This window comes from Vulpes vulpes, chromosome 7 (genome assembly GCF_048418805.1).
Source record: "Vulpes vulpes isolate BD-2025 chromosome 7, VulVul3, whole genome shotgun sequence".
In the NCBI taxonomy this organism is placed as follows: domain Eukaryota; kingdom Metazoa; phylum Chordata; class Mammalia; order Carnivora; family Canidae; genus Vulpes; species Vulpes vulpes.
The window spans coordinates 13,929,125-13,955,721 of record NC_132786.1 but is presented as its reverse complement, the minus strand read 5'-3'; the positions used below and the strand labels follow the sequence as shown (position 1 = coordinate 13,955,721).

The 26,597-nt window shown below is 41.8% G+C and overlaps 1 protein-coding gene across 1 annotated transcript in view; it reads left to right on the top strand.

The window, feature by feature from the left end:
- The first annotated feature begins 2,830 nt into the window (after positions 1 to 2,830).
- Positions 2,831 to 26,597, top strand: part of BPGM (bisphosphoglycerate mutase) — a 126,682-nt gene continuing 102,915 nt past the window's right edge. The window contains exon 1 of the mRNA XM_072763004.1: positions 2,831 to 3,339. The gene's annotated coding sequence lies outside the window, so the exon portion shown is untranslated. The remainder of the gene's footprint in view (positions 3,340 to 26,597) is intronic.

Sequence of the window (26,597 nt, the reverse complement as noted above, 5' to 3'; positions counted from 1 at the left end):
ATGCTTATCTAGAAGATAGAAAGAACCTTCACAAAGACCATCTAACAGACAAATGGACAGAAGATATGAACAGGTACTTCACAAAGGAATATACTTACATGGTTATCCATGTCCAATATCATTAATCATCAAGGAAACACAAAACCACAATGAATACCACCTTTGGCTCAGGAGGACACTAATACGAAACACATGTGTGTGATAAGAACGAGTGTGAGTGAGGGTTTGAAGCAATAAAGCACCTTGTGCATTGCTCTTGGGAATCTGCATTGGCGAAATGTCTTGGGAAACTGACTTGAGTTACAGGCTGTCAACTACTAGCTCTCAACCGTGATGAAACCATTTTCCTCTCAGTACTGTACTCCAACGACGTGTCTATACACTCACAGCAGGTTTGTTTATGATAGCCATTTAAATGAATGTGGAACCTGGAAAAATCCTCTACTGTGCTTGAAATCAGAATGGGGATTCCCTTGGGGAGGAAAGTAATGATGGGAGGGGCCTAGGGAAGAGTTTGTGGTGCTACGAACTTTCTAGATGTTGGTCTGAGTGACGGCTATGCGAGTGCATCGACTTTATAATTCATGTTAGATCTATCCATTTTATGTGATGATACCTCAGTAATCAATGTTTGATGAAAAGCAATGAGATTCACCCCTTAAAACTACCCTTCAGGAATTCACCTCTTAACTTAGCAGTATATAACTGAGAATACCACCTGGTTCCGAACTCCAACCCATAGGCCTGGACGTAGGAGACTCGATTTTAAAATAGTTTATAAACTAATTAGTAGATCGTATAAATTCCAATTGATATTTTGCAAAAGGGGCTTGATCATTCTAGTGTACCTCATCAATGTGCAAAAATACAGCATTTTCATAGGTAAGTTTTATGAGGTAATGTTTGCATCTTGTGTCCATGCTGTGAACATATTCCTATATACACTTTACATTCATGAACACTTACATGCCACCGATACTGAATAGAATCCAGGGAGGTTGTTGTTGTTGTTGTTGTTTTAAATTAGAATAGTGAGAAGAAATTATCAAAAAGTTCCATTTTCATCACTAACCATCAACCTGGGAAAACCCTTAATCTCTTTAGATTGCGGATACAACAGTGGCTTGAGCTTGGGGCAGCCTGTCTCTGCTGTGTATGTGAGCTCCCAGTAATCATCAGGCTGCCTCAGCTGGTTGTTGAGGTTGCTTTGAGATCTCACACACCGTGATTCCAATTGAACGGGACCTTCTAAGAGAAGCATCTCAACCAGTCTTTGTATTATTGTCTAACCTAGAGAATGCCTCATTTCCTCCATAATTTGCTTGGGTGATCAAATTATCAATTAACTGAAAACAGATGAGTATGTCTGGCTTGCCCGACATCAAGTGTATTGACTTTCCTTTGTTTGGTTAAGTTTTACTTAGTTCTCTCCCAACCATGATTAATAAACCATGACTTCTATATTCCCGGTCATATCAATCACATGAAAGATGTTGGCTGCCTAAAAAGACACCATCTCATAAAGATAGCTATAAACAGAGGACAAGAGTAAATTCTACCCAGCAATCTATCTACCTCTGGGGTTTGTATGTACGTGTAGACTCACTGCCACAATCTAGCATGACTTGTGCCTTACAAGGGAAGTCTTAAAATCTTCCTTTGAAAAGGCAAATTAACCTATTTTATACTTAAGTGATTTTCATCAGATCTTTCAGATCTCTTTTAGAATTATTTTCAGGCTGCAGTCTGACATCAATGAACAACATATCCATATCAATGCAGCATGAACTTAAGCAAAAGGAATATGTCATTTTATGGACAAGAACATCTTAAGCAAGTCAAACAACATGCAGAAAATCACAAAGACTGTGCCGGGGTGTGTCAGATTTCATCAAAACAGACTGAGCCAGGCATGGAATGGCAGATAGAGCTTAAGACAGAGATTGATCAGACCATAAACAGACTTTTAAGGTACATGCAGGCATCTCACCCTCCAAGCCGTGGGTATCACCAAGGATGCAGAGGCGGGCAGCAACTTCAGGAAATGCAGAACTTGTCTAATATTTGAAATGTAGTGATGGACGGATTTCCTGAATTGCCATCGTGCATACTCTCATCAATGGAAAATGTTGATCCCCAACCCAGTTCTTACCGGAGGGGCAGAAATGGCTGGTTTCTCAAGTTCAACATATGTAGAAATGTACTTTTTACTCTCACTCTTCTCAAAAATACTTTCTATTTCTCTTAGTAACACTTCCATCCACATCGCTATGTACCTCGGGGCTTCATGCAACATAGGATGAATCTCTTGTCTGGTTTTTCTGCTCAGACATCCCTCCCCAGTCTGGTTCCCATGGACCCCATTTCCATGGCACCCCCTTATGTCAGGTGCCTCCTCACAGTTAACCTGATCTTCTCACCGACCTTCCTTCCTCCAGCAGCGCTATTTGTTTTAAGATTCTTATTTTATTTATTCATGAGAGACACAGAGAGATAGAGAGGCAGAGACACAGTCAGAGGGAGAAGCAGGCTCCATGCAGGAGCCCGATGTGAGAGTCAATCCCAGGTCTCCAGGATCCCGCCCTGGGTCCCTGCAGGCGCCCCTTTGTCATTGGCCTCCCCCTCTGTCCATCACTCCCCGACCGAGCACTCCATTGGTCCGCTGTCGCAGCAGGGCAGAGGGAGTTCCCCGGTGACGTCAGAGACGCTCCCCGCCCACATTCCAAAGCCTGGGCTGAGCTGAAGCCTCTGCCCAGCCTTCGGGGCGGGACGGGGCGGGAATCCTGACTTCTGATTGGGTCGGGCGGCCGCCGTGAGCATCCGATTGGCCACTGCTCTGGAGGGGGCTGGAGTCATTAGCTGGGGTCCCGGAGCAGAGCGGAGGAGCCCTGGGGAAGTCTCAAAGTTTCGACTGGGACGGTAGTGGGAAGTGGGCTTATTGCAAAGGGATTTTCTTGGGGTGAGACCTGATCTGCCTCTGTTTTGGATGCACGCCCTGCTGTAGCCCCTTTAGCCTTCAGCCGGGTCCCTGGACAGCCTGTCTCCCCCGGCAGTTCTCAGAGTTCCGAGGACACCGGCTGGAGCCCTTGGCAGCTGGTTCTCCGGCAGGTAGAGCACAGGACGTGCTTCCTTCCTAGGTGCCTAAGCTACACGCGCACGCGCACATCCCGCGCGCGGGACCCTAACCGCGGAGGCATCTCCACCCGCTGTGCTCCGGCCGCAGCATCCTCGCCCGGCATGGAGGTGCTGGAGAGCGGGGAGCAGAGCGTCCTGCAGTGGGACCGCAAGCTGAGCGAGCTGTCGGAGCCCGGGGAAACCGAGGCTCTGATGTACCACACGGTGAGGACCTGAAGGGCACGGGGGCGGGGGCTGCGGAGGAAGTGTCGGGGAGGAGGCAGGCATGCCCGGGGAAGACACCGAGCGACAGGTGTGCTTTTGCCCCCCGGACAGACCAGGGTGGGCCCCTGGCCCTTTTAGGGCTTCTGTGATCGCAGTGACAGTTTGTGTTCCCTTGGCAAGGAAGGCTCAGTTCCCGAGCCTGTTTCACCCCTGCTGGGGGGCAGGGGAGAGCCCAAGGGGTAGGTGGTGGAGAATCCGGGCCACTGTTGAGTCTGCTGCTGTTCCCTGGGAAGGTTTGGAGAATTGAACAAAGTGGCATTTTCTTCCCTTCGCTGTCACAGTCGCTCCCTTCTTCTATGTTTCTGGAAGGAATTGCACGGGTATGCGTGTGTGTGTGTGTGTGTGTGTGTGTGTGTGTGTGTTGGAAAAGCTTCTTTGACATGTAGGAGAGAGACTACGTTATTTGGTCTCTTTAACTGGACAGCCAATAGATCTGCTTCCTCTCTCTTCTTCAGGGGAAAGATCAGCAGAGTATGGAAATCTGAGGCAGTTGCATATGTCAGAAAGGCTTTGGAGGAGGTGGGACGGCTCCCCAGTTCTTTGTTCCGTCTTATGCGTCAGGGACCCGTTTGGGGATTGAACTGTCACAGAACACTGCACATTTCTTTTAAAGGTGTCAGGTTCAAGTGTTTGGCATTGAGTTTGCAAAATAAACTCCTGCTTCCAACAGCCAGCAATGTTAATATGATTTTATGTGAGATCTGCTTTTTGCTTGTTTCTTAAAAATGCAGACGTTAGTAATGAGTGAGAGACAGAGACAGAGAACTAATGAGAAAACGAGAAGCTTGATTCATGATTGTTTTTAAGGGGGTCAGTGCCAGGATATTTGAAACTTTTGCAAAATGGCCTGCAGGCCCCACCTCCTTGGCCTTTACCTCTGGTTGAGGTTATTTTGGGAAAAGGGATGAGGGCCTCCCTGTGATTCCCACCAAAGCATTTGTGATGGCTGAGAATGGCTTGTTGGAAAAATGCAGAGTGCAGGGCGGAGAGGGAGTGGTAGTTCATGCTGGGGCAAAAGCCAGATGTGTAGTGGGATCTGGGTTTTGCTCGCTGAGGCCTTCCCTGAGGAGACCATGTGGGCTGCATTTGGATTGAAGGCCCAGATGAACTTCCTGTTGTCAGTCCAGGACTTAGAACACATTGGCCCTCAAATATCTTCTGGTAATTGGGGCTCCAGGTGTTTCTACTGACATGGGCGGCATTTTAACCATGGGGGGGGGGGGGGGGCAGTTCTTCTCTTTTGTTCTTAAACAGACTATGAAAATGTCTCATCCAGCAGCTGTAATGCCACAGCTTTGGGGTTGTCTTTCAGCTGGTGGCATGAATTGTGCACAGGCATACACATTCCCTTTCGGCCTGTGACTTGCATTTGTGAGATCACAGACTAGGATTTAAGATGCTACCTGTGACTATGACATTAACTCCAGACAGAACACTTTGGACTGGCTCTAATTAAGATCTTTATGAAGAGTGTCAGGGGTAGAGACCTTACATTCCTTTTGGTATTAAGAGCTCAGTTTTTCTTTTTTAAAGATTTTATTTATTTATTTATTCATGAGAGACACAGAGAGAGGGAGACAGAGAGACAGAGACACAGGCTCCATGCAGGGAGCCCGACATGGGACTCAATCCCAGGTTTCCAGGATCACACCCTGGGCTGCAGGCAGGTGCTTAACCGCTGAGCCACCCAGGGATCCCCCAAGAGGTCAGTTTTTCTATGTTACTGTGATGAAACAGTGATGTGTGATTATTTTTCCTCTAATTTTTTATTTTTTTAAAATGACTTTTATGTCTGCCACTTAGGAATGTGTCTCTCTTCTGGGCAGCTCACTCCTATAAAATGCCACTCATCATTACTAAGGGTCCTTGCCAACACAGTATGTATATGAATTAATGTTGAAAGAGGTATTGGATTTAGTAGCAACAGACGACTGGATTGTATTGCTTCTAAACTAAGGGGAGTTTTGGCAGAGATGTGAATATAGATAACTTTCCCATCTGTTTCTTGAACTCTGCTGGGTATCCAGTTGCAGAACTGGTTTAAATTGCTGTTCATCCAAAATGTGGAATAGTCTGACCCCCAAGCCTAAATAGGGATTTAGTTACCATATGCATGATTGCTAATGCCCTGTTTTAGCAAACCTGTCACCTACCTGATTTTAAAAATTTAGAGGGTTCAAATCGCCTGAGGCTGGGATTGTACCTTCTCTGGCACCTTCTGTGAACCAGCTGGAGCAGTGTTTTTCTCATATGGTTAGTGGGGAGAAGAATTCTTGGTTCAGAAGGACAAAGGCTTAGAAGGGACAGGTTCCAAGCTTACAAGATAATGAAGTACATGGATAGAATGAATATGCACTTGCTCATTAGATTCCAAGTTTTTAGAGCTTTGGGCTTCCTCTTGGAGCTTAAAATATAGTTTCCGGGGCAGCCCCAGTGGCGCAAAGGTTTAGTGCTGCCTGAAGCCTAGGATGCGATCTTGGAGACCCTGGATCCAGTCCCATGTCGGGCTCCCTACATGGTGCCTGCTTCTCCCTCTGCCTGTGTCTCTGCCTCTCTCTCTCTCTCTCTCTCTCTCTCTCTCTCTCTCTCTGTGTGTGTGTCTCTATGAATAAATAAATAAAAAATCTTAAAGAAAAGTTTCCATACAGAAGACAACATATTATTTTTAAAAAGATTTTTGACAACATATTATTTTAAAACAGTGAGTGCTGTTGTATCCAGAGTGTGTATAGACTAAAAGTGGGCCTAGAAAAGATGGTAGATCTAAAAATGAGAGTGTGTCTCTTTTCTGGTTTGAAAGCATTGTGAGAAACCTTGTTCCTTCCCCCAAACCTGCCCGGATATTGGGCATTTCTAACACATATGTTGTGTTCCTCTAAGATTTGGTGCAAATTACATTTCTGGGCATCGTTGTGGGATTTTGTAATTTAAAGAGGAAAACAGGCTATAAATTTTATCTACTTATATAGACACAGTTCATATTTGGAAGGACGCTCAAGAAATGGATAATTGTTTCTGGCACGGCAATCTGGGGACTGGGGGGGTCAACAGAGGGAGCAGGGGTGAGGGAGTTATTTATAAACTACCTGTTTTATACTGTTCTATTTTTTACCTCCAGAATGTGTTTAGAAAATGTAAAATTAAAGCTTAAAGGTACCATGTAAGACTGGACTAGAGGTAATTTTAACTTGAGTCTCCCTAGCGGGAGAGGAGATCTGGTGCTCCATTAAGGCTCAACACTTCCTGAGGCACCTGGGTGGCTCAATGGTTGAGCTCTGCCTTCAGCTCAGGTCATGATCCCCGGGTCCTGGGATCGAGTCCTGAGTCCCATATCAGGTTTCCCACAGGGAGCCTGCCTCTCCATCTGCCTATGTCTCTGACTCTCTCTCTCTGTCTCTCATGAATAAATAAATAAAATCTTAAAAAAAAAAGGCTCAACACTTTCCAAGTCAGTGGAGGCCTTGGTGAAGAGAGGAGGCCAGAATCCTTGGTGGAAGGGGGCTCTACGGGTGGAAGATTAACTGTGAGTTTGGGTCTGATAAACTTTATGATCTTGGTAACTTTCTTATATCTCAGTTTAACAATCTGGAAATTTGGGATTTTTTTTTTCAGTTTTTGCAATGATTTTAATCTTCGTAGAAAACTATACGATGGAGTCTGCAAAGATAATGATGGTTGGTTTTGTTTTCAATTCTGTTCATATCAATCTAGTACTTGTAAGGGTATTTAGTGGCTGTGCACTAAAATTTTATATCTGGTTGGTTCTTCAAGTGAAAGGACCAATACCAGACAGTGGGAGGTAGAGAGTTAAGGGGCTGTTCAACCTGTGTCCGGATGTGAAGGCCATCTGGCATCCACATCTATCACTGAGTTCTGGGATGGAGTTGGCTAATCTCACAAGCTGGTGGTTTCCCCTTCCTCCTTGGCCCAGCGACTGATGTGGCTCCAATGGGATATTGAAGATTTGGGGCTGATGTACCACCTTGGGGACAACTCCTATTATTGGCCCCTGACCAGGTTCTGAGGTGGAACCTGGGGTCCTGCTGGCTTGAGGATATCATTGCTTGTCACCTGATCTTCATGCACTGAATGATAAGTAATGAGTTCTAGTCGAATTGCAAAGCAAACATAGTTTGTCTTCAAGGTCCTCACTTCACCTTTCTTGACCTTTGTTTTCATGTTTTCCTCCCTTCTTGGGCCTCAAGTACTCACTGTAATAGTGTTCTCTTTCTAACTCCTAGATTTTGCTCTCATGAAAGATTTGATGAGCTTACACTGAAAATTTAAATATTAGTAAAGCTTAACATATGACCCCTAAATGGGCATTTATATTTAACAGTAATTACTTCCACTCAAAAAGGTGGATTTCTAAATGGAGAACTGGCAATACCCAAGTTGTAGGGGAGGAATATTTGGGGAGTGGGGGGAGCACTCACTATTCTTCTACTATTCCATATACTTGGCTCTTATTCATAAAGCAGCCAGGTACATGCGTTGCTAATATATCTATGATCTAAAGGATTTTCAATGGCTTGGTGAAATTTCTTTGACCTATTAGATTGTTGTCTCTGAAATTGTTCTCATGGTGATAACACAGGTTGGGGGAAGGTGGACTCAGGCATACTGCTGAAAGTTGAGGGGGCACTACTGGATTTTGTTCTTGCCCTCTTTCTTCAAAGACCCCAAGTAAGAATGTTCTATGGAAGCAGGGAAGTCTGACGTGAAGCTGGTCTTGCAAGAGAAACGAGGTATTGCATCTAGGTGAATAATTGAATTAAATTACAATTTTTGCAGCTGTAAGTAACTGAAACCTGATTCAGATTGCTTATACAATAAGTAAATTATTATGTCATGTTGTAAGTATATAGCTCCTTGTTTGACTGGGCAACTCCTCCGTGTCATTATGGTCCTAACTGCCATCCATCTATGTGCAAATTTCATCTTTGGGCTCGATGCAATGAGAAAACAACTCATTGCCATATGAGTTTCTGGTATTTGATTCAAAATGGCAATATTCAGAGGAAAAAGAGATTGAGTCTTGCTGTGTCCTTTTTTAGAATGGAAGAAACTTTTCTCAGAAGTCCACCAGCTGATTTCTCTTTGAGCTTCATCGACAAGGATGGGGTCATTTAACCATTTTAAAACCAATGGCTAGAATGGGATTTACATGACTGGCTCAGATTAGTCATCTGGGGATTGAAGAGCTATCGGTAGCTCACTCAGCATGATCATTGGAAAAATAGTCTGAGTTGGCAGTCCTTTCATTAGTGTGTTTGAGCAATGGCTGTTTTCCTCACAGAGTTGGGCTAGCAAATGGAAAATGTTTTATAATCCACAGTAATTAGCCTTGGATATAAAAGATCAAACCAGGTACTGTGCCACTTGCAAAGCTCTAAGAGTGTTACTTACCTGTGCTAATAGTACCGAATGAAGGAAGACCACAGAGACAAGACTGGCCTCTCGGAAATGCACACAAAGGTGATCAGGGAGGGTGTGCTGCTGTGTCCCAACTCACTAGCTAGGGAATGTAGAATTGACTATATTATCTGAACTGTCTGTATCAGGGTCAAATATCAGGGCTAAAGGTAACTAAGCCTACAATCATACTTATCATGTAAGACAAGAATGACTTGTTTTGTTGCGACGTCCACACAACTTCAGATCTGCAGGTAGAAAGCTGAATGTCAGTTTTCAAGGAAGCTGGGTTTTGTTTTTGTTTTTTTTCGGTTGCTCGTGGCTATTCAAATATTGATAAGTCCAGGTGTACCTATTGGCATCCTGAACTGCCTGCCTCAGCCTGGCATGGCTCTGACCTGTCTGCTGTCTCGAGGCAGATGGCCCTAGGTGTTGCTTGGTTATTTGGTAGGATTTTGGGCTTACGGCTATAGGATGTCTCCATTGTCCAAGTGAGTAATTTTATGAATGAGGGGAGTGTTCATGTTCCCTGCCACTGCAGAGTCCAGATCGAAAGAAAATGATGAAAAGCATGATCTTTGGATCAACCTTGAGCCTCCTCCTCTTCCTCCCTGCTCATCACATGCTTTCCATCTCTTCCAAATGAAGTTCTAAGTGACCTAGATTTTTCCTGAATTGAAACATATAGGTCATCTGCGGGGTGCATGGGAGGCATTGGCCTGTTTTATGTACCGAGAATCTGAGGCCTAGAGCAATCAATAGATTGGCTTAGCTGAAACACAAGCTCCTTGAGGACAGGGGACACAACTTTGGCTTTTCTGTATTCTCATGATGCTTACTTAGCCAAGTGCAAGATGCTCAGAGATACACAATAATTGCTTGATGCCTAAAGAAGTGGAGTGAGGCACTCTCAGAGAATGGTTAAGTTCGGTGACCCTGACCTCTTTCGTTCATATATTTTTTTAAACTCTGAATTCTTGTAAATGCTTCTGGAAATCTGAAAATTTTGTGTGAAAGCAACATGGGTAATTTGGTGTCAATGATCTTTTCTTTAGTTTGGAGAACAAGGTTGGAGTGTGGGTGATTGTGTAACAGCCCTGGTTTCCACTAGTGTGGAGCTGAGGGCAGCATGGTGGAAAGGGTGAGCTTTGGCAAAGTCAGGCAGATTCGACGTCAAGGGCCACTGGTTCTCTAGTGACCTTGGGCAAGTTACCTCACATGTCGCTGCCTGGCCCATAATAGATAGGCTTTTCCTCCGTCTCCCCTGACTTAACATCTTCTCTCTGAGGCAGAGATGCTCTGACCTTAGGAGTCTGACATCACTCAGGAAGCACGAGAGCCTGTTATTAGTTTCTCGCACACATCCTCATTTCCTGCCCTCCCCAGCTTCTACCTTCTGCTCTAAACACAGGTCTCTGCCTTGAACACATGTTTGCCAGATGCTGTTGCTCCTTCTTGCTCACATTTTTTCCCTTTTGTTTACTGCCAGCTTTTCTGAAATAAGTAGTCAATACCTACTGCCTGCATTTCCTTACTTTCTACTTATTTCTGCACCCTGTCAGTTCTGGTACCCACTGTTGCTAGAAGGTCCTCCAACTTCTCTATAACCACTACACCTAGTCTTTTCTCTGCCCTGACCTACTAGGCCTCATGGACATAATTTGGCAGCATTGACTACAAGGTCATCTCATAACTCATCCATGATCAGCTTCCATGACAGTCTGAGGGGCTCAGCTTTTCCTTTTTCACTGGCTTCCTTGCTACCTCCTAAATGTGCGTGTTTGGTACTTGGCCTTCTATTCTTTCTGTATGCTCCCCTCTATCACTTTCAGTACAGCTGGTTCTCAGATCTTTGTATCTATTTTTTTGCCTATTGATGGAAAGTTTGGTATAACCCAAGATTCTTCTGGGCCTTCATTAGTTCTGGAAGGGCAATGACTGGGTAATCCTGAATCTTCATGATCATTATTCTGAGAAGAGTAGGGGACACTTTGAACTCCCTTTATCACTGCACCCCATTTATCTCAGGGAATATTTACTAACTCAGCTCTCCTGCAGTATAGACCCATGAGAAACTCACAGGTCGTTACTGGGACAGAGTTGTTTCTAGAGTCAGTGTCACCCGTCAGATGTAAGCTGTGTTTTAGCTGGGCTTGTGCTTATTCTTTGGGTTGGGAAACACTTTGTGGTGTTCTGAGGTGGTATGTCTAAATTTTTATAGGACTAGGTGGCAGGTCAGTGCAAAAATCAGACAGAACTTCTTAGAATCGTGTACCGTATATTTCCTCCGTTGTGTATAGCTGCTGTCAAGCTCAGTTGCAATTGCCTCCTGTTGAACTGCCTGCCTTTGACTTGCTCTATTCTGGAGTAATTTATTTACCCAAACCGTGCTGACATTACTGAAGAGCTTTGAGGTGTTTTTAAGAATAGAGATGGGTTACTCTGAGCCACCCAAATTTCTATGCCTGCTTCTTGTTAGAAGTATCAATGATGGCTCTTGGAAGAGACTTTTTCTTTGGAGCCTGTCGTTTTGATGTGTAAACTTGTGTTACAAGGTACTTGACATTCTGGGTGTCAGTTTATCCAACTTGTAAAATGCTGCATTTGTATCACATGGCCACCAAGTTTTTTTTTTTTTTAACCCCATAGTTCTATTCTGGGTATCATGCTCTTGCCTTTGAAGGCCTTTCAGTTTTAAAAAATGATTTAACACACCAACAAGATTTAGTTGATTGCCTGTATGGTTGGAACAACTCAATTGGCAGCTGTTGTGTTGCATTCTGTAGCCTCTCTTTCCTGACTTAAAACCTTGCTTCTGTAAAACCCAGACAATATAAAGAATGGAAAAACAGAGAGGCACAGAGGTAGGAAACATTTTTTTTAACATCAGAAAAAAAAATCCTCTTCAGACTTCTTGGCAAATAAGAGGAGTCTGGGGAAAAAAAAATCCACAAACAGTTTCCTAGTTGTCTGAATGTAAAATCCTGGTTTTTAAACATTTCATATCTTGGAAATGTCTGAATAGTTTTTGTTTAAAGGGAAATTCCTTTTGGCTGAGAAAGAGCCTGCAGGATTCAAACTGATAGGGTGATGTTTTTAGAAAATTTGGAGGAAATAAGGATTTGTGATGAAAATGCGTTCTCACTGGCAATTGTGTTAAACAGAAATTCAAATCCAAGGTTACCAATCATAGCATTGTAAAGGTTGAACTATTAACTCCTTCCTTCCCTTGGCTTCCTGTCCACGCATCCTGGGGAAACATCTCTCACAGCCGGTCCTTCCTCCAATTTGAGGAACTTAATGAACTGCTTTTCTAAACCTATGCATGTTCTAGGCAGGAGGATGTACATTATCTTGACCTTGTGGCTCTCCCAGTAGAGTGGGAAAGAAGATATATAAACAAGTCATTAAATACCTGATGTACATTTTGCATCAGAGCTGTATTCAAAATATTTCTGGAGCACAGAGGATGGAACCACAATTCCAAAGGAGATCACAGAGCAGATGGTATTTACAATGGGTCCTGATGTATAAATAGGAATTCTCCTGGCAGTAGGAGTGGCAGGTATAGAGTAGGAATGTGTAAAATGTCATGGTCGATTCTAGGAATCCCAAATAGTTTTAGGTACTTTGAGAGTACTCTATGGGGAGTATTGGGAGATATGACAAGATCATAAAAACTGCATGCCGGACAGCCCTGGTGGCTCAGCGGTTTAGCGCCACCTTCAGCCCAGGGCCTGATCCTGGAGACCCGGGATTGAGTCCCAGGTCAGGCTTCCTGCATGGAGCCTGCTTCTTCCTCTGCCTGTGTCCCTGCCTCTCTCTCTCATGAATAAATAAAATATTAAAAAAAATAAACATAAAGAAAAATGCCTTGCGACTAATTAACTCATAAGCACTTCACACATTACAGAAGCCAATTGTGGGGTAGCAGCCTGGGCTTTTAAACTAGCCACTGCTCATTTTGTGAAGCCTGAGCCTTTAGTAATAGGAAAGACCTTTTGAAAAATTCTTAGAATTGTTCAAAATTCCTGCCAATTAATATAAGGTCACCCCTCTCAATCGGAAAAGAAAACTTATCCTTTATTAACATGTTGATATGACCCAGAGAGCATTCTTGCACTCCACAGTACAATCCGGCAGCGGGCCAGCCTGCACACGATTCTGTACCAGATGTGTCACATTATGAGATTTCCTGATTTTCTGTTTCAGTCTCTCTGTCGACAGCCTGTCATCTGTTGGAGTTTATCATCTACTCACCGGTACCATTCATTGGTTGCCAAAGTGAGGCAGGTCACAGACAAGTAGGCTTAGATCTATGTTGCCACTAACTTGCAATTTGGCAACAATGTCAGTCAGAGCAAACAGCTGTTATTTTAATGACAAGCAAACTAATTCTGTACTTTTAGATTATGGTTAATATGGAACAGTGTCACTTCCCGTATCAGAGAGCTTTTAGTTCTGGAGCCCCTTGAAGGCCTCATAGACTGAACCTATTCAGCCTTCATTTCTTTTTGACAAATAGATGCAATGTTCTAAAAATAACAGGTGAGTAAGAGGCAGAATTCATGATAAAAAAAAGCCTCCTGACACTCCCTGCACTGTAATCTATGTCTTCCCTGCGTACAAGCAGGCATATGTTGGCAATTGCTTCTTCTTGCCCCTGGTTACCACTCCATTCCTCGAGGTCTGGATTTCAAACTAGCGCAGTTATCAATCACCCAGCAGGCCTTGTCGAACTGGCTGAACCGCTGGCGGCCGTACTTCCTTAGCATTTGCTGCATTTGTCCCACTTAATAAGCCCTCCCAAATGACCTTCCTCGAATTAACAGCAGCCATGTAAGAAATATGATGCTTAATGACTAATGAGACAAATTTCGTCTCAAGGACTGTCAGAAAATGAAGACACCATGTCTTACAGTTTAAATAGAATTACGTTCAAACCCAGAGAACAAGCTCCGATTGTGCATTTTTAATCTGTCACCTACTAGATAAACTGCTGAGTTTAAAAACAATTTGGGAGTCAATCCATTTTTTTTCAATCCATTTTTTTCAATCCATTTTTCTAACCATTGACAAGCGTATACAGCGTGCTTGTCAAGAAAGATGCCAAAAGTACATTGTTTGTTAGAATTTTAGGCTCATTAGGAGAAAAGATGACAATGCTTCAGACTGGAACATTTCTCTTCATTTTGCATCCATCCACATGACTACACTGAACACAGCTACAACCTCGTGTGACACATCTCTGCTAGAGAGGAAAATGTAGCTTGGTATCTCGATCACATAGATATTAAAGCAAGTACATTTTCCTCTCTTTAAACTGATAATGACCTAGGGCCCTATTTCACTGGGTGACAAAAACTAAAACCCTATCAGTCATGCGTGAACAGCTATTTATTTTGGTTAAAGCCATTCAAGTATTAAAGATATAAAACACAAAAATACATCTAGATTTCTTCAGTCTAGAAAAATGTATCACTATTTGGATGACAGTTCTGTTATACTTGGTACTGCACAAAGGCTCTCTCTAGAATGGATAAAATTAACAAATAACCATAAGGAAATTAAGATTATTTTCAAAAAGAAAATAACACACATTTAAAAAGACACTAAACACAATTTGTATGCAGACTAGATTTGTCAGCTCAGGAGGTTAAGAACAGCCCACTCACATACGGACAATGGCCATGTTTCCAATTCCTCATAGGGAATGTCCTTCCGTGTGTGTGTGTGTGTGTGTGGTAGGAGGCTGGACAGATACATCTCATGTAGAAGACTTGTTATAATGCGTCTATGACAACCACATGCCTTTTGAACGTATGTTTTATTATTAATTGACATGGATGACACTAAGGTCAAAGTCCCCTCACATACAAAATCCTGCATGTTTATGATTAAAACTCAAATGAAGTCAACTTCGACACTTAAGCAAAGTAGGTCTGAAGGCTTCCACTCAACTCTTCCTTTCATATACAATTCAGTGTATGGCAAAGCTGTGTAAGTAGAACAACTGAAAAAAGAACTAGTGCTTGGGTTTGTAGTGTCCACACCTATCGATTCTTCTCACATACAGGTACTAATTAGCAATAACTGGCAAGACATGAGCGATTTCTACTTTATCTCTTTGCCGAACCTCCATACTGTTCTCTACAGAGGCTGCACCAGTTTGATTCCTGTCAACAGTGCAGAGAGGGTTTCCCTTCCTCCGTATCCTCACCAACACTTATTTCTTCTCTTTCTGATAACACCCATTCTATCAGGTGTGAGGTCATGGCTCATTATGATTTTGGTTTGTATTTCCCTGATGTGATGTTGAGCATCTTTTCAAGTATCTGTTGGCCATCTGCAGGTCTTCTTTGGAGAAACGTCTTTTCAGGTCTTCTGGCCATATTTTAGTCAAGATACCTGTTGTTGAGTTGTAGGAGTTCTTTATATATTTTGTATATTAACCTCTTATTAGACATATAATTTGCAAATAATTTCTCCCATTTAGTAGGTTGTCTTCATTTTTAAAAAAATGTTTTATTTATTTATTTTACAGAGAGAGAGAGAGAGAGAGAACAAGCAAGAGAGGGAGAAGCGGGCATCCCCCCACTGAGCAGGGAGCCCAATGGGAGGCTCAATTACAGGACCCTGGGACCATGACCTGAGCCAAAGACAGATGCTTAACCAACTGAGGCAATCAGGTGCCCTGTATTTTCATTTTGTTGATGATTTCCTTCACGGTGCAGAAACAGTTTAGTGTGATAATACTCCCATTTGTTTATTTTTGCTTTTGTTTCCCTTGCCTTTGGAGTCCCATCCAAAAACAATGTTGCTAAGACCAATGTCAGGAAGCTTACTGCCCTGTTTTCTAGGCATTTCCTGGCTTCCGGTCTTAGAACCTATCATCTGATCCAGCTATTCCACTCCTGAGTATTTACCCAAAGGATATCAAAATGCTAATTCAAAAAGATACACGCAGCCCTAACTTACAACAGTATTATTTACACTGGCCAAGATACAAAAGCAATCTAAGTGTTCATGGATGGATGAATGGACAAAGATGTGATATACACACATGCACAGAATACTACTCAGTCATTAAAAAGACTCAAGTCTCTTTGACAAGGAGTCAACTGTGACCAGGAGAATGGACTTGGAGGGTGCAATACATGAGACAGAAGAAGAAAAATACCGTATGATTTCACTCATCTGCGGAATCTAGAAAACAAAACAGACAAAACAAAAACAAACTCAAAGATGCAGAGAACAGATGTGGTCATCAGAGGGAAGGGGCATGGGCTATGGATGAAATGGGTGAAGGGGGGTCACTACAGTAACAGATGGGAACCAGACTTACAGTGGCAATCACTCCGTAGTATATACAGATGTCAAATTAGAAGGCTGTACGTCTTAAACGTATGGAATACATACCAATTATACCTCAAAGGAAAAAAAAGAAGAGCAAAATCTGTGGCAAAAATGGCTACTGAATTAATGGAGAAAGAACTCCTAAAATACTGAGTACCACAAATACTTTAACTCCAGTGAAATGCATAATGCTCAAGTAATTCTCAGAGGAAGGTTTTCCTTCGGTGCTGTGATATCAGCAGATGAGCAGAAACTTCCATAAAAAGGTTTCCAATGTATTGATTTATATGTAATAGCTATATGCAATTTCCCTTTGTAAAGTCTGTACAGAATAACACAGAAACATTCATAATGATAGGACCAATCAATGATGCCAACTAGGTGTGTAAGATGTGTAAGTTGAGGTTGCCATCAGCCCCAGGCTGCACATCTTCCCTCCTGCTCAGAGAAGAAAACTGCATCTTTATTCAGTTGATATACCCTTCATTATGTAATCCTCTCAAGGAAACTCATGCTTTATATTTTATATCTCAACAAATGCTAACAATAATGATGCATCATTGAGAGAAACAAAGTAAGCCTATAATTTCTGTAAATAGCATCACTAGAAAAACTTTACAGCAACATGCTTCAGACTAAAGACAAACATGTCTCGTTCATTTAAACAAATACTCAGACTACACTACTTTTGATATATTCTATTTCATGAGTAAGCACCTTAAACGGGGGAAGGATCGTGTTTCATGAATACACTAAGTTGTACCTAACTTGCCAGCAATTACTAGATTAAAAATGCTGAGAAGCTGTGAAGCATTTTGTGCAATGCTATCAAAAGATCAGCCACGAAAGAGCACAGCTTTAACAAAGAACTATGGAATCATAGCTCTTTTTCACCAAAGAAGGATGTGATGAAATTTACAAAATTTGTGGACAGACCTCTACTGAATTGTCAAAATTTTGAATAACGAGATGATCTAAGTCAAGTCCCTCCAAAACTACTTTCACATCTGTGAAATGTCGAGGTTCCCTTTAAAATCCCAAACGCTGTATTATTCTGCAATAAGCAACCTTGTGTTAGGACAAATTATATATAGCAAGCCACTGACATTTGCAAGGCATATGAACTGAAACCTTTAGAAAAGCCCTATAGAATATACCATGCTTCATAAAAGCTGGTAGATTATTTTTAAAAAATTAAGTGACCCCTTTAGAAACTCAGTGATTCTATAAACACAGTCAATTCATTAATAAAGCTATGGATTCTAACAAAAAGGAATAAAATGAACTCTACCCTCCAACTCAGATGCTATTACCATAGTAACATGGACCCAAGTCCCCACAATCAAAATCACGAGGGAGCACGGCGGCCACCAGGAGATACATGAGGACATGGACAGGCACACTAAGGATAGGCCAGCACAGTTCAGCAGGGCACTCTGACCTTTGGTGGGGGCGGGAGGCGCCATAGCACCACATCAACCAGAGGGCATCTAGGAGAAGATCAACAGCCAGGTACAGTGAGGCCCTGCACAAGGAAGCCATTTCCAAATGAACTTCACAACATCCATCCCTGGAGTCAAACACCTCCACCTCCCAGGACAGAGCTCGCCCAGGCTTCATCCTCAGACACTGCTGGAGCCTCACCAGGACTCCTAACCAGCAAGGTCAGGCACGGCTGCCAGAAACCCCAGGGTCTATCTGTAAAGGGGAGAAAGGCTATGAGAAATGTTATTGCTGCTTCAACATATATAGTACACAACACATAGAAATGTATCTCACGCTTTGTGAACAGAAACAAAAATTCTCAAGCATTAACAACTCTATCAGTGGGAGTTTTTGCATTAAATTAAGCTTGAGGGAAGGAAGCAATGTGGGCTGTAAAGAAGAAAAATATTTCTCTTAAGACAGTTAAATGTTAACTAGGTGCATTAATCGAATGATGATATAATGTTCTGCAAAGTCAGCTATAAAGAGTGTTTTCTATTACTTTTCTACTTTCCCATTGATTTTTTTGCAGTAACAACTAACTGATAAAACTATGTATAGCAAAAAGAAAGTACCTAACTTGATGTGTCATTTCCTTTTGAACGAAAGAACCTATAAAATTTGTGTGAGAGAATATTAATTGCAACTATACCTTTTATGGCAGAAAACCTTAGCACTTTGGTTGTCTGCCTCTTTTTTTGAGGGCAAAAATTATTTATTCCTTTATTTTTTAAAATTTTTGGCAAATTTCTAGGGATAAATGCAGTGCTTAGAACATTTTCACAGCTTGTTGTTTGTAGAAGGAAAAAGGAGAGGTGGAAACAGGAGGGAAGGAAGGAAGGAGGAATTTATGTCAGACAATTTAACTCAATTACTAAATTCTAGGAGGGGCAGTATATTTGGAAATGTACTTGAAGTATACCTTATTTATTTTTTAAAAAGATTATTCATTCATTCATTCATTCATTCATTCACTCATGAGAGACACACAGAGACAGGTAGAAACACAGGCTGAGAGAGAAGCAGGCTCCCTGCAGGGACCCAATGTGGGAATCGATCCTGGAACTGTGGGATCACGACCTCCACCACTGAGCCATCCGGGTACCCCACCTTCACCATACTTAAAATCAGGAAAAACAAACTGGTGAATGTACATCATACCTTTTTGTATTAGTGTAACAAATGCATTTTAATTCACACAAGTCTGCTAGTTTTAATCCCGGACCATTTACAACCGTTGTAGGTTTAAATTTCCTTACGTGAATGATGATGGAATTTTAGCCTTGATCAAGTGTTTCTAACATTATAGAAGAAAGGAAGATAAGGGCATGCAATGCAGATTGCCTTCTCCATGTTTTCATAATTGGTAGTGGAGTTGTGCATAAAAGTGAGCTTCTGGACTGGGTATTGACCCCAAGAAAATGAAAACACGAATGCAGAAAGATACGTCCATCCTATGTTTATTGCAGCATTATTTACGATGGTCAAGATACGGAAGCAACCAGAGTCCACTGATAGACGAATGGAGGAGGAAGATACGGCATACACATACTACATACCACCTGCGTACATGTGGCCATACACACATGCCGGGGTGTGCATAGCAGAATATTTTGCAGCATGGAAAAACGATGAGGTTGTGCCATTTGCAACAACATGGATGGACCTGGAGGGTGTTGTGCTAAGTGAAAGAAGTCAGACTGAGAAAGACAGATAATCATGATTTCACTCATATGTGGAATCTACAAAAACAAAGGAAAAAAAACAACATAAAGCAGAATCAGGCCTATAAATAGAACAAACTGATGGCTGTCAGAGGCAGTGAAGTGATGGTCAAAATGAGTGAAGGGGAGGGGGAGGTACAGGCTTCCAGTTACAGAGTAAATAAATCAGGGAATAAAAGACATAAGGAATATAGTCAATGATACTGTAACAGTTCATATGGTGACAGGAGCTACATTTATGGTGAGCACAGCATAATGTATAGAGTTGTCAAATCACTATGTGGCACACCTGAAACTAATTTAACATTGCATGTTAAAGTCAGGAAAAACAAAAAAAATTTATTTTAAAAAGAATCTATTAAGGGGGGGGGTGAGGAAATAAATAGCTGCTGGGAAGCTCTCAACAAATACTGTAACAATACTGATCTTTCTCCTGACTCCTCCCCAGCCAGTGATCATGGTAAAGGCAGCAGGAATGGTGGCAGCTGAACTTGGACGAATCTTGCCATTTACCACTTCTGCAGTGGAATTTCTACCGCGGCATTCAGAAGCTCACATTGTTTGTTCATGTGTTTGTTTGAAGAGGCCTTCTGTGAACAAGTGTTAATTAGTCTGGTTTCTTTTCCTTTACTGCAAGATCATGAGAGCTTTGGGGAATGCATTTCATTTCCTTGGGTCATGAAACTTAAAAATGAAGTTTATATTTAATGGATCTAGTAGTTGGGGAAATTATATATAAGCATACTGCTATAGAACAATGGCTTTTGGTCAGGAGACATTCCCAGGTAGGAGAAAGTAAAGTCCAGTTTAACAGCAGTGCAGTTTTAGTTTGCAATATATACAAATTTAAGAGACGAGAAAAAGAAAGCCAAAACAGTTTTGGACTACACAGGGAGTTGGAGAAATAAAACTAACCTGCAGAAAAGATTATGCAATTACTGTAATGAATTTCAGAAATGTAATGAAGAAATGGAGTTTGGGTTTACGGCTAAATTAGGTAGGAATCCAATAAAAATTCCAAAATGATTTGAAGGAGGAACTCACTTGGTTATTTTGAAACATATGATTAGTTAGTTTTGCTGAGTGAGCTTGCCTTCTTTTTAGAATTTGATCTATAATCAAGGTAAACCTTCTCTAGGAAAGGGTGGAAGTTCTAGCCAAATGGTGAGAGGGAACAGGTGTGGGTGGGTATGAGGGGAAGCCTTCTTGAAGGTAAGCTCCTTGAAGGCAGATCAAATATATCTGAGCTTCCCTTACACCTACTAGCTCAGCCCTGAGCTCAGAAATGCTCTCTAAGAATTTTTCGATATTGATTTGCTTTGGAATTTAAGTGCATTATCTGCAAGAATTATCGTTGACATAGAATAAAATATCCTAAAATTTTTCAAGATGAAATCAATATAGTCAGAATCCTGGGGTCTCAACTGGAATTTATCTGAGTCCAAATATCTTAAAAAGATCTTTTTTGGGGAATTACTTCTATTTTGAGACAGCTTGTGGCCAATCTCAGATGGAAGTGGGATAGTTTCCAGGACCAATAATTTGTCAAGTGCCAAAACCTGTGCAATGGAATGGCATTCTGTCTTCTGACAGCCTGATATTTGAAGTATATGGGTCTCGTATCAGAACCTCCAGATCTGCGCTGAATGTGATCCAGGATTTCCTGAAAGTCTATGTGAGATACAGGATTTTGGAAGGAAACCATCTAGGATCTGTCAACGCTCTGTTTTCCTAGATTTTCTAATCTTTATTACCAGAAAGCAATGTGCCTGGAGCATATTTTCCAAAATCTCATGGCTATGTATAAACTATCTTCTGTTAGCCTTGTTGCAAAAGTTAGCTGAGAGTATTCTAAAAGACATGGTCTTGGGAAGTGTATTTATCTGCAGATAATGTACCGCATCTTCCAGTTTACTTCTTATAGAACTAAGCGGAAGAGATAAAAGAACTGCCCCTTAAAGTCATTCATACTAGGAGTCAAATTCAAGAAAAAGATAGAGTTGGAGAAGGGGGATAAGCTGTCGATGCTGGTCCTGGCTACACCCTTCATTGATTGATTAAACAAATCATTTTGCTGTATCGACTGGTGTCAGACTTGGTGGTAGTAGGCCCAGTCACACAGTGATGAATGGGACAGCCTGCAGAGGCCAAGAGCACTAGATTGTTCCCTGATCAAAGGAGCGCCACTGACTAGACGAGTTATGGCCCCTACGGGCTGGCCTACAATGAGGTCTGTCCATTAAGGGCAAAAAAGAAAAAAAAATAGCTTTTTTCTCAAAAGATTTATTTTATTTATTTTTTAGAGAGACAGAAAAAAAAGAGAGCATGAGCAGGAGGAGGAGGGGCAGAGGGAGAAGGAGAGAGAGAACCTCAAGCAGCTGTCCCACCGAGCTCAGAGCCTGATTTGGGGCTTGATCCCAGGACTCCAAAATTGTGACCCAAGCAGAAACCAAGAGTCGGTTGCTCAACCCACTGAGCTACCCAGGGACCTCAAAAATTAAATTTTAACCCTGGGATTCCAATCTGAAGGATAGACCATGGAACCTAATTCAAGTCATCATTTTCTCAATTCTTCGAAGGAGGGTTGATAGCTAGCATCCTAGAAGCATAGGGGAGAAGTTAAGTCATTGCTTTTGATGCAGCTGTGGTGGCATGAGGGCTTAATTTTCTCATGAAATCCTGGCTGAGGAATTAGAATGAAATAATATGAAATTATCCAAAGGGTAACTGGAAAGTTAGAAGCAAAATACATATTGAAACAGAAATACTACTTACTGCAGACTAGGACCTGTTCTAAGTGCAATATGTGTGTTAACTCATTTAATCCTAGCAAGTGGCTTCATTATTGTCCTAATCATTGATGGGAAACCAAGGCACAAAGTGGTTAAGTAACTTGTTTGAAGCTAATAACTGGTAAAACTGGGGTTTACACCCAGGCCCTATGGATTTAGGGCCTGATGTGTGTAACCTGAAGAGTAGCTGAGACGTATGAGTGGCAGGACTGGGTCTTTGTCCCAGCGTTGGGAGAGGCAACCTGCCATTGGCTACAAGTGTCCCTAAATGTACTCCTTGTATCTACCAAAGTCCTGACCACACTCTATCTGGGACCACCCCTCAGGATTGTATTTGTCCTGAGCAACTTTGAGGGATGAGGAGACGTTTCCTCCTAAGCACAGAGCTGGCCCATCTTCTCTTGCTCTAAGACTCAGTTTTCCTCTCTGGGAACACACTCATGAGTGTGCAGGCTGCATGCTGAGGTCTTTGCAATGTTCCTGTGGAACAAGGTAGGCATGAGAACCAACATGAACTGACCTGAAGCTCTGGATGCTTCTGCCATGGGTAACCAAGTCTTAGGCCACTGACCCAGAAGTCTTGTGTCTTCTGCTGGCATCTGTGAAACAGGAACAGGCTAGCTTGTCACCTTCAGGTAGCAAAAAATCCCAAACCATGCTGTTTCTGACACACAGATGGCAGTTATAGAGCAGAGGGACTATGCTCACCTCTGAGCTTCCTTCCCCACTCACCATCCATTGGTCCAAGGGAGCATCATCCCAGTTCTCAGCGATATGGACAGAGATGGGATGCAGAAAGTACAGAGAAGCCGCAGGAAGATAACAGAGACACACTTTTCTTAAAGTGGTTCTGCTGTTTATGAACAAAACAGCAAGAAGCACACTGGAAGTGTGTGTGCTTCCTTTCATAGTTCCCAGCAAAAGTGACTTCATCCTGGTGATTTTTTGATTCCCTTCTATTTTCATCTCTCATTTTTATGCCTTCCCTATACTTCATCACGGGTCAGAAAGTTTATAGTCATACAAAATCATTTTTCCCCTTCTTTTTTGCAAGATCATGCCGAAACTCGGTGACCCAGGACAAAGCTAGTTTTTAGATAAATCCCTCCCTCCGACATCACTTTATGTAGTCCTGCCTCAGTAAGCAATCTAGGCTCTGGAAGGTATTACCATTTCACTAAATCTATTAAGTTTCCACTGCTAAGAGACATCTTTACTATACAACATGTCAGTTACACTCAACCCAGAATTCTTTCCTCGAATCCCCACTGTGTGAAATACATGAAGTACCCTCTTCCTCTTTTCTTCTCCTCCTTCTCCTCCTCCTCCTCCTTCTTCTTCTTCTTCCCCTCCTCCTCCTCCTTTTTTTTTTTTTTTTTGAACCTTCCCTTGACTTTTTTAGTTAACTGGAAATGAGTTCAACTGTTTTTGGACTTTTCTAAAGCCACCAAGAGTGGCAAGTGTTAAACAGTTGATAAAAGTTGGTGAGATTTCCAGGAAAGGGCACTTGGAGGTTGGAACCAAACTCGGAACACTACATTTTTTTCAGGTTGAATTTGCCCTTAGGTCACCATAATACAAACTTCTCTTAACTTGAGCTGAGGTTATTCACCTGATAAAATCCTACTTCTGAAAGGAATTGTACCAATACAGCTAGAAGGGGACATCCATCATTTATATAATTACAACTTATTATTTCCCTTTACATGTCATCCACTGAAATAATGAGCCCTGCTTTGGAAACAACCTCCTAGAATCCTTTTCAGGAAATCTTGACCCCCACCCCCATATTACAGGAGGGACAGTTAAATCAAAGTGTCTTTACATAGTGAAATTTTTCAATGACTCAATTGAGAGTCATAGAGAATCACCAAGTGAAGTGACAATCAAAACCTCACATTTAATGTTTAACGCATGTTAAAACATTGTAATGTTTTATGTTAACACACTTAAAACATGTTAGAGATTATATTCTAAATTGACAGTTGCTCAGCACCTATTAACATTTTGGTTGTGAACAAAATACTTTCAGAGGATTGACTGACAGATACGTATTTCATTCTTTTCTACTGGTTTTAAAATCTATCCTTAAAAAAAAATCGATAAGCAAATAATGGACTCTACCTCAGCTCCCAGTCAGAGTCAGACAGTTTATGCTATTTTAATTTCAGTTCCGTGGACTGGTTTGCTCTGGCTCTTGCCCACTAATGACTAGCTTTTCTTCCTGCCAGCTATTTTGATCTGTAGACATTGGTCTCATACTAGTTGCAGCCCTACATAGAAGCAGCCTACCTAGAATTTTCTGTTAGCTCCTAAAATTGCTTTAAGTTCTAATCCTTACAGAGAACTGTGGACACTGAGAAAATTAATGACATTCCACTTTAAGTTCAGCATTAGCACAAGTCTGGCCATCCCAGGCCCCTGTGAATAAGAGCTGAAATTTACCTTACTTCAGTTACAGGAAAAAACAAAAAACAAAAAAACAAAAAAACAGCTAACAGCTTAATGCCCTAGAAAGCCCCATATTAGAATGAGAACAGAGCTCAATGCCTTTGAAAGCCCCATGTCAGAATGTAAAAAGAACTTGAAAAATTCCTCCACCCCTTCTGGAGGTCCCCTAGATCAGCCCATAAAACTAAGCTGAAACCCCCATTGGGGGTCCAAGTCCCTGCTCTGCTGTGTCGGGTATACTTGGACCCAAGCTCAAGCTTCCAAATAAACTCTCTTGTGTTTGCATCGGTGTCGGCTCCTTGGTGGTTTCTCGGATATGAAATCTTGGGCACAACAAAAACCACCTAAGTGATGTCAATATCTGTATCAATAAATCGCTTTTTCTATCAAGAAAAAAAATCTATCCTTAAGTTATAACATCAGAGTCAAGTGTTTGAATGGCCTCTATTGGACCCAGTCACCCTCCTCAAACTATAATTTGATTTGATACTATTTGGATCTGAAGGATAAAAAACCCATTACTTTTGTTTATCCATCCATCCATCCATCCATGATTCATTCACATTTTTATTGAGCCAGAAATATGGTTGGTACAAGGAAAATGATTATTAACAAAACCAAACAAGGAACCCAGTCTCCTGAAGCTTATGGGGCAGAGACAGACATTGATCAAGAAATCACAGACAGGGAGGCACACCGCAAGAGACTCTTAACTCTAGGGAACAAACTGAGAGTTGCTCAGGAGAGTTTTGCAGAGGCGGGGTGGGGTAAATGAGTGATGGGCATTAAGAAGGGCACGTCATGTAATGAACACTCTGGGTGTTCTATGCAAGTGACAAATCACTAAATTCTACCCCTGAAACTAATACTACACTAATTGGTAATGATCTAGGATTCAAATCAAATCTTGAAAGAAAAAAAAAATCACATGAATGAATTACAGAGAGTTACAAAGTGAGATAACTGTCCTGCAGCAGAGATAACTGGGTCTCACAGGGCCCATAAAGGAGGAACATGACTTTAATGTACTCAATTGAGGTGCAGTTTAGAGAGCATTCCGGGGCCAGAATATGTAGGACCCTGATTGTAACCTTATGGACTTTGATTTTTATTCCAAAAGTCTACGGCTATAACACCCTGAACGTGCCCGATCTCGTCTGATTTTTATTCCAAAAGCAATGGAAAACCACTTGCAGAATTTAAGCACCAGGGCAACATCAGCAGATTTTAGTTTTACAAGATGGCTTTGCCTGAGGCATCAAAAAGAGTTTGAAATGGGCCCTGGGGGAAAGAGCCTAGTTCTTAGGCTTCTTGTGAATGTGATAGTTGTGGAGGTTTGTTAGGAATATTGTTTACTACATTTTGCAGTACCCTGTCAATAAGGACCTAAGGGAAAAGTTGTCCCTCCTGACAAAGTACTGGGAATAAGTAGGGTAGGCCTGACCCGAGTTACTATCATTTTTATCTTATAAACACTTGATAGATATCTTATAAGTATTTATGTGTTTTATAAACACTAAGGAGACATTTAGAAATAATACAACTGATTATGCTCTCATATTCTTATTGGCTTCCAGAAAAAGCTACAGCCAAGAGTATTGGACTCCAGGGTATTACATTTTGTGCTTCCCCCATTCCTAGTTTTATCTTATATTATAACTTATTTTCCTGTGCCTTAACTTTGCTTTTGCTTATTCTTTTTTTAAGTAGGCTCTACACCCAGTGTGGAGCCCAACACGGCGCTTGAACTTGTGATCCTACGATCAAGACTTGAGCTGAGATCAAGAGTTGGACACTTAACCGACTGAGCCACCCAGATGCCCCTCTTTTTGCTTAATTTTAATATTATTTTGTACCCCTAGCACAAAACACTTGTAATACTATTACACTAAACACATGTGTAGCTACCTTAGAAGACATGTCTGACCAACAGTAAAACGTGTTGACAATATACCCACCACACACAAGGGCAAGA